Here is a 9,909-nt window from a genome sequence, read left to right as displayed (position 1 = left end):
ATGCCGCATGCTTCTTGTTTACAATGTCACCTGAAAGTGAGAACAGGCTTTTGCATGGCACTGATGTAGCTGGCATCGCAAGGTATTTACATGCCAGATAAGCTAAACATTCGTATGTCCCTTCATACTTCAACCACCATTCCAGAGGACATGTGCCCATGCTGATGACGGGTTCTGCCCGATAATGATCCAAAGCAGTGCGGACCGACACATGTTCATTTTCATCATCTGAGTCAGATGCCACCAGCAGAAGGTTGATTTTCTTTTTTGGTGGTTCGGGTGCTGTAGTTTCTGCATCTGAGTGTTGCTCTTTTAAGACTTCTGAAAGCATGCTCCACACCTCGTCCCTCTCAGATTTTGGACGGCACTTCAGATTCCTTAACCTTGGGTCGAGTGCTGTAGCTATTTTTAGAAATCTCACAGTGGGACCTTCTTTGTGTTTTGTCAAATCTGCTGTGAAAGTGTTCTTAAAACAAACATGGGCTGGGTCATCATCTGAGATTGCTATAACGTGAAATATATGGCAGAATGTGGGTAAAACAGAACAGGAGACATACAATTCTCCCCCAAGGAGTTCAGTCACAAATTTAATTAACACATTTGTTTTTAAACGAGCATCATCAGCCTCGAAACATGTCCTCTGGAATGGTGGCCGAAGCATGAAGGGCCATACAAATGTTTAGCTTATCTGGCATGTAAATACCTTGTGACGCTGGCTACAAAAGTGCCATGCAAATGCCTGTTCTCACTTTCAGGTGCCATTGTAAATAAGAAGCAGGCAGCATTATCTGCCATAAATGTAAACAAACTTGTTGGTCTTAGCAATTGGCTGAACAAGAAGTAGGACTGAGTAGATTTGTAGGCTCTAAAGTTTTACATTGCTTTTGTGTGCAGTTATGTAACAACAATCTACATCTGTAATTTACACTTTCACAATAAAGAAATTGCACTACAGTACTTGTATGAGGCAAATTAAAAAATACTATTTCTTTTGTTTATCATTTTTACAGTGCAAATATTTGTAATCAAAAATAACAATATAAAGTGAGCACTGTACATTTTGTATTCTCTGTTGTAATAGAAATCAATATACTTGAAAATGTATTTAATAAAATTTTAAATAAAAAATATTTAAGAAAATATTTAATACATTTCAATTGGTATTCTACAGTGCGATTAATCGCGATGAATGTTTTTGAGTTAATCGCATGAGTTAACTGTGATTAATTGACAGCCCTATTGAATATCTGTTCTTTTACTCTGAGGATTTTGAATACTCCAAATTTCAGCTGTATTGTTCAGTTGCTAAAATAAGCTATATGCTATTGTTTCTGTTCTCTCACTGGACGAACATGCAGGTGTGTAGCACCCTTTACAAGTCCCCCTAAAATGACTGGTCTACGGAGGGGATAACAGCCTGCCAGTTAATGGAGTTACTCCTTTAGCACAAATGTAAGTGGTCCTGGGTTCAAATCCCACTGATTACCCAGTGCAGTATGGGCTCTACACAAGCATGTCTGTTGAGAATACTTTAATGAGTGTGTTTTAAATCTGGTTGCTGTAAACACTTGCGTATGCAACTTTGACATTCTGTTTTCCCTGAACATTTTTGCCAGTAAAACATAATCAGCGTGAATAGCCACAGAAAAACTAAGACAAAAGGGTCACAGAAGCAGCCAAAGCAAATCCATTGCAAAATTTGCAGTAAGTTGTGTGAGCTATTCACCACGTATTAAGTTTGTTGTCTTTCTGGCACCAAAGAGCTAATATTTTCTGTCTGTACGTGTTACATTTGTATTCATTTCCTTGCAGGAACATTCAATACCAAGCTCAGACTATAAATTATATTCTGTTTGGACATTCTTCATACTTTGTATATTTTACCAGTAAATATTTAATTTATCATACAGTATAGAATGCTACCCCACTTCTTAAGTGACAAATTGGTACTTTAATTAAAAAAAAAGGCCTAGAATTTTCCAGATTCAGAGTGGAAGCTTAGGTTGTGTTTTAGGTTTCTGTCAACACCCAATAGTGACTACAAAGTCAATGGTGAAGAAAACCAAAACAGATCAGTATCTATATCGATTCATAGATTCCGAAGGCCAGAAGAGACCACTGTGATTATCTAGTCTGACTCCCTGCATGACACAGGACCTGGATCTTCCCCAAAATAATTCCTGTTTGAACGAGAGCAGATCTTTTAGAAAAACTTCCAATCTTGATTTAAAAGTTGCCAGGGATGGAGAATCCAACACAACCATGGATAAGCTGTTCCGATGGTTAATTACCCTCACTGTTAAAAATTTAGACCACAACACCTTCACTGACTGGAAGGAATTCTAAAAATGTTAGACCCGATTCTGAACACATCTCTCTTTGAGAACTCAAGAGAAACGGTTGTCATATGTTAATCTTTTAGGGTGATTCTGCCACTACGCAGCGATGACAAGAGATGAGTAATGCTCAGAACACTGAAGAAAAGATAGCCTTGTGAGTAGACCATTGTGTTTATTCAGTATTTTTCCATGAGCTCACGGCAATATGACGTGTGTGTTGTCTGGGGCCTCTCCGAGAGAAATGCTCACACTCTAATAATTCCCACTGAACTCTCAACCAATGACCTGTCTGCGGAGAAAGATCAGCTGGAGAGCACAGACCCTGTCTACATTAAGATTCACATCCTGAGGATTGGCCTTGTTGTACCTGGTCCAGCTCAGGGATGGGAGAGGGTGCAAAGGAGCCTACTCTGTTTTAGAATTGTGGCCCCCTTGGGACATTCCAACAGCTGGGAAATGGCTGGAGGCTGTAGTTCCTTGAACAGTGTCTCTTTTTCTACAAACATGCTGTATTCACAGAGGCTGCAAAGTTGGGGCAGGAGGAGAGGGGCCCAGGACTAGTCTATTTGCCTGAGTGTGTGTGGCAGAAGTTTTCACGTGACTAACCTGAAACGTCAAGAGTTACCCAGTCAGGAAGCAGAAACACTACCATGTGACTTAAGTTCAAGACAGTGCAAATAGAGTCTGATCCCACAAGGTGCTGAGCATTGTCAGCTTCCATTCAGGAGCACATAGCAGATCCACAAAGGTACTTAGGCACTGAAGTCCCAGTTTTAAGCTCCACTGCAATCCACAAAACTCCTGTTCAGTTGCTGTCTAACTCTATAGGTGCCTAAGTTTCTGCCTCTGGGCTTAGGCACTGCTGCCTCATTGTAGGTGTCCGGACACCTATCTCCCCAGCACACTCCACAAACCAGGGGAAGAGAGACAAAGGAGCATCTATCTTACCCTAGGCAGCCTGATCTAGTAGGAGCAGCAACCATTCAAAGCCAAAGTGGCTGTGAATAGCATAAACCACTTGCTGAATAACTGAGGATAAGAAACGAAATCAGTACAAATCAAAGTCTGTTCCCAGATCATCAGTGAACATAACTCCATCCAATGTATTTTTCGCTGAAGGAAGGTCCTCTAGCACTGCTCACAGTGTCCCGTCCTCCCTCTGATCCCGGCTTTCTTTTGATTCAGTGGCCTTCCTCCTCCTGGCATTTCTGGCTGGCAGGGTTGGAAGTACTCGGATGAGATTCAATACCACCAGAGAATATCAGAAGCTTCCTTTCCATTCTGCAGCTTAAAGAGGAGCTATCAGCAATCTCTGGGTCAGACCGTGCAGAGTGAGCCCCTAGAAAGAACTTGGAGGATATTACTCATTATTATTTATGTGAGAACAGCTGTGATCTGGGCCCCATTCTGCTAGGTCCTGTACAGACGGGTCCCTGCTTCAATTAATTTAAATAGACAGGCCAAACAAAAGATGGGAGGAGAAACAGACACAAAGAGGGGACATGACTTGCCTGACATCACACAGCCGGTCAGTGTCAGAGCCAGGACCAGAATTCTCTTACCTTTTGCCCTGATCAAGGAAAGCACATAACCATGTGTGTTACTTTAAACACGAGTGTCATACCATTGACTTCAAATGCTCTGCTACATTGGAGCCTATCTACAATGTCACCGTTCAGCACTTCCTCCTAAAACCTCTTCTCCAAAGCACCAGCCAGGGGGGCTACAGTATAACCTTCTGGTCTGCATCCAGATTTCAAAAAACCCTCAGTTCAGAAGTGTTTAGATCCAGGTTTTAAAAGGTCAGGCCTATCTTGAACCACTGCCAAAAAAGGCTCAATTTGTCGTGTAGCTTGTTTTCAACATTGTGAGTCATTTCCCTTGACTTGCTTTCTCCTTCAGCTCTATTTCACTATATTTTTATATACAATCTCTTCCTAAAACAATTGTAAATCCTTCTCTAGAGGGAGCCAAGAGGGATGGTGCCACAAGACAATTCTCACCTCTCCATCCTTACCCATTTCCTCTGCTCATGGTTTACAAATAGGTCAGCAAGTCTACATTACATGTAACATCTTTGCACAAGGTGGGTTTGTTCCCCTCTAGTGGCTGGTCCAAAGAGAGGATAAAAGTCTACTGCAGCTGCCAGCTAATGAAACTAACACCAAATGCTAATGGAGTGAACACCAAGAGTGTGCTACCAGTAGATACTTTGTAGACAAGACATGGGCCCTGTCCCAAAAGGCTAATATATCTAAAGGTCTCATTTGTTGCTCTCCACCAATGGCTATGATATTCCTCTGACTTGTATGGTACCATACATTGTGAAGATTGTTCTTTATTATTTTCACCTCCCTTGTCTCTCTCAGGATTTCATCTCCATCTGCCACAACGTGTCAGAGTGAATATTAACAAGCAGATTTTAGGTGCTCACTTTTTTTTTTTCTTTTTTCTGTTTTTGAATTCCTACACTTGACATGAGGGTTAAGATGAGTTTTTACATTGTACACACACTGCAATCGACTCACCTCTTGACTTTTTTCTGCCTGCATCTCAATTCCCCACCACTCTCCTCCAGACTTTCATTTCATTCTTACTTTGGAAATGATAAATCTTCTTGTTTAGTAATGTTTTCTATGAACATCTCATCAGCGACTTTAGCCTTTACAGTACCAACCAGAGAAAACTCCAACTGTCTAGACGCTTTAGCATTTAGCTACCCTTAATATATCTAGGGCTATAGACTTCAGCATTCAACAATGTTCGTGTAGGGGCTTTTTTATGAACAAAGAATCCCATTCCTTACTAATTTACACTTTACTTCTCCTTACATGAGTTCTTTAAGCTCCTTTCATCTCTATCTTCTTGCTACCAAGCTTGTCATTTTCCAGCGTGTGTTCAGCAGCTTTTATTTTATTATATCCAGCCAAATCTTCTACTAATAGCACCCATTAGTTTACAATCAACTGTGTTACATTTTTCTTCCATCCACCTTCAAGTTGCTCCTCTTGGTTTCTATGCTAGACATAGTTGCCTTACAATAGATAGGACAGATTTTTCAGTATTTGCATTTCCTTTATACATCCTGATTTTTGGAGGGTCCAATCAAACAGGGCTGTAATTCCTATACAGCGTAATTTGGAACCTGGTTAAGAATTTTGACCAAAATAGAAACAGGAATTGTCATACTGGGTCTGACCAGTGTTCCATCTAGTCCTGTCTCAGCATAGCCAGCAACAGCTCCTTTAGAGGAAGATACAAGAAAGTCTGCAGTTATGACCTGCCCTTTCAGTTTTAGAAGCCTGCAGTGTCTAAAGTTGAATGCCTAAACTTTGGGACCAGGCCCCCCCACCATTCAAGAAAGCACTTAAACACATGCTAAGTGCTTTCCTAAATACAGATGCTATCCTGAATCAAGGGCAACATTCAGTTCAACCCAATCGTCAGCAGTGCTGACCATCCTCAGCTCTATTTAAAGTTACAGATACTCAGAACCATTGAAAATCAGATCAAGATTATTTTGGTCTCTAAATATGAATGTAAGTGCCTAACTGTAAGGCACTTCTGAAGACTGGGTTAAACTGAATTTTACCCTCATCCTTCATTAAGGCTTCTAGGCACCACTAGCCTTAGAGAAGGATCAGGGTCATATTGTGCCAGGTGCTGTACAAACATACTAAAATGCAGAGCGGGATGAAAATAGTCTAAAAGTGGTACCATGAAATACAGAAAACCTATATCTATATCAACCTAAAAAATCTATATCAAGTAATAACCTGTAACAACAATAGAGCAGCACAGTACACTTCCATATGGATTCTTTTTACTGAAGAACATCCAAAGCAAAGACTTCTCACTTTGAAAGAGTTGTGCGTTACTCACAGGCGGTGTTTTGACATCAGAGCCACCAGAAATGTGGTAGAGAATTGTTTACCTTTGGCATGCCTGCCGCTAAAGTATTGGCTTCCAGTCAATCAATGGAAATGTTAGTTCTTAGTGCTTTGCATGCCTTACATTCTTGGAATAATACAATTCTGTATCAAAATCTATTCCTATTGCTTGATTTATGAAAATTGCTACAATGTGCTGTATTCATACTAGGCTTATTGGATCAAAAAGAGAGAAAAAATAAATATAGTAAATTTTTAAGCCAAGAGAGGGCGGTTATTGCCATCTAACATGTCAAGCTGCAGTTCTTACAGAAGTTGTTTGCTTCCTAAATGTGACAATTTTATTTCAGAAGGTGATGATGTTTTGAGACCCTGTTGCAACCTGTGGACAAAGTCATGGTTGATTTGTTCTCCAACATTCTTTGGATTTTGTAATGTGTCAATACATCATGTTAATGCAAGCTTTTTTAAAAATGAGAAAAGAAAGCAAAAGCTCCCTTCCTTTTTAAGTATGAGTAATCTATCCAAATCCTACTGAGGCACACAAAGGAACGCCAGCAATTTTCCTTTTCATAAAATGCGGACTTTCTTTAAACACTTCCTCCCTGCGTTTTCAAAGCACGATTCTATGAAATGAAGGGGAAATGACACCCTTAGCCATTGAAAAGGAGATTATGTAAAACTGGTTGGAGAAGCCAGCCGTGCTAATGCAAATACAAGTATGATCTTATTCATAAGTAGCTATTGTGCGAGAACTACATGTGTTTCCTGGATGTGCGGTCTACTTAAAATTTTGCATCGTGTGAATGTTGGGCATTTTTAAGGAGACATTATCCAGTTTATTAAATTTTTGTTTTTCATACAGTTTTAATTTTTTTCTTTTAAGAAGACATGGGTCTGACTGTCCATTGTGCTGAGCACTCAACTCCAACTCAAGTCAATGGGAGCAGTGGACAGCTCTGAAAATCCAACCTTGAATCAATTTTGTGCTCCCAAAGACGCTGGGTAGACATCTGTCAGGAGTAGGGATCTGATTCTCCTTTCATTTATGGCCTGTGTCTGCTATGTGCTGCTAGCAGCTACTGATAAGTGCTGAGCGCTCTCAATGCCTACTGTTTTTGACAGGACTCTGCACTTCCCACACATCTTGCAGGATTGAACCCATCTACTGTTTTTGCAATAGTATAAACTCCATTGAGTTCAATGCACATAAAGCCCTGATTCAGCAAACCCACTTAGCATGTTTTTAAGCATATGTTTTAGTCCCATTTTGAAATCAACAGACTTAAGCCCATGCTGAATTGGAGCCTTAATTCGGTTTTACATCATTTGAAGTGAGATCAGAATCACAACCTAGTCGCAAAGCACCAGGTAAAGTTATCTCAAGCACTGAGTTTGAATTGCACACCAAACCCTTTTCAGTGCCTCAGAGGCCAGGAACAAAAAAGGCAGATGACAGTAGCAAAACCAGTGTCCAAACGAACTAGCTAATATCCTCAACCAAAGCTGAAGAACGGAGTCTTTTCTTGGTGGATAACCTGGACTTTTGCTGGGAAAGAAGTAGACACTGTACACTTCTGTCTCACACTTTATATACACTGTTTGTGCATGTGCTATAGGGAAACCAGCACTCCTTTTGGCTCTAGTACTTGTTAATCTTCTTGGCTTTGAAGGAACTTCCCCAGGGGTGGGAGGAAATGTGTGGTCTTGAACGTGTGTTTTACTTTTGATAGGTGGAGAGACCCTAATTAATCTTCATTATGTGGGGCCTTTTGAAAGCAGTGCCTATACTGAATGCCCATCCTGTTCAGGTCTGCTCCAGATGAGTTCTTAGCTCATTCTACAAGACCCCAAGGTCTTATCATCTGAAGGCTGATCAGCATTTTGATGAGGAAATGATTATATATTCTTTGTACTCAGGTCTACTTACTCATTTAGCAGCTGTTACTAGTCATAACATTTTTCTTTTTAAGGCTGGTCATTGGATTTCTTTTGACTAGCATGCTCTATGAATTTGTGTTTGGGAAGCTCAAGCTAAAGAGGGAAAATTTCATTTCACAAAACTAACCTCTCAGGCATGTCCATGAAAAGGAAAAGCCTTAACATTTTATTCTTGCATATTATCTTCAAAAGTTGTAAGTAGGAGACTCAAAGTCCCTGGCATGAGTTCCTGCATCCAGGCTAGCCCCAATAACAGCACCATAGATGCATATGTTTTAAAGACAAAAGGGACCATAATGATTATCCAGTCCTATATGCTGCATAATGCAGACCATAGTACCAGTATGCCCTCATTGTTAATAAAGATTCTTCTTAGTATTGGTTAGAAAGTGGGGGCTCAGGGGAATTGGTGAAAATTTTCATTACTCCCCCGCAAATTTTCATCAACATTTATTTTTTGTTGAAATTATCCAGCCATCCGAAGTTTAGTTCTTTGAACATTCAGAGCTATAGTCTCAATGGAGCTATGCTTGGCATACATGATGCACCAGGGCAGCTAAGGTGCTCTCTCTATTCTGGAGAGGATAGGAACAAGTAGCGCAGACCTGCTTCACCACCTTTATCCCCCTGGGGAATCTCCAGATGCCGGATTAGGTGCTCAGATATCCGAATGATGGGTGTGGTACAGAGCCTAAGCAGAATTAGTACAGCACAAAATGGATTTACCAGGGCTGAGGATCTGGCCCTAAGACGACACACCTGATTTCATAAATACCTAGGGGGTGGACATACAGATTTCCAAACAGTGAATTACTTTGCTTAGGAGATCAATTTCCCATTGGACAACAGCTCATTAGATCTTTGTCTAAAACCTTTGTTCTAAAGGGTCACATTACTGAATGTTTTCCTAATGCTCTGAATATAACTTGATACGCATCCTGTACAAAAAAAGGAGCTTGCTAAATATAGATATCCGCTTACTTTTTAAAAATATATTTACTAGTTTGATGGAATTGTGGCAAGAAAGTTAACTTCCTCCCCCTCTGTTCATTCTTTAATCTATCCGAAGAATTATGAAATCTTTTAAAAGATCAAACGCTGAGATTCTTCACAAAGGTTGTCACAATGAATTCATTTGCAGATCTTTTATCCCTTCTTCCCCACTGTGCTGAAGTAATGTTGACTATTTCTCTCTCTCTCAAGATCCAGTTGAAAAGGTTGTTGCAAGGACTCATTCTCCCACTCTCTTCCCACCTGGCACCAACATATACTGGAAACTAAAATGCAGGTGTTGATACCTGAGTGTTCTTGCATTGTCCAAATGTGATCTCATAAAAGAAGTCTTTGAAAAGGTGGCATATGATATAGTAGAGTGGAGAGAAAGGAACAGCATGCTGCCCAAATTCCTCTCTTTCACTAATAGCACTGTCTCTGTACTTGGAGATCAGATACTTTTTATTGTTTGGATGTCTGACCAGTACCAATCAACACATTTCTTAAACACCCTTAAACAGCAGTTTAAGAATGCTACAAGGCTCTAACTCCTTTGGATTAATTAAGAGGTTCTGAAACGAACAAAACCGCACTGTGTACTATCAGTGCACAGAAAGAATTGATAAAATATTTCTTGCTACTGTTTCCCCCATTACATGATAGATTCCTTCCCCCCCCCCCGGTAACTTTTAAAGCAACGAAAGAATGTTTTAGGGTCAGCACTTTGATGAGAGTTTGACCTTCCT

This window comes from Chrysemys picta, chromosome 16 (assembly GCF_011386835.1).
Source record: "Chrysemys picta bellii isolate R12L10 chromosome 16, ASM1138683v2, whole genome shotgun sequence".
Taxonomy (NCBI): domain Eukaryota; kingdom Metazoa; phylum Chordata; order Testudines; family Emydidae; genus Chrysemys; species Chrysemys picta.
This window is presented reverse-complemented; position numbering follows the sequence as displayed.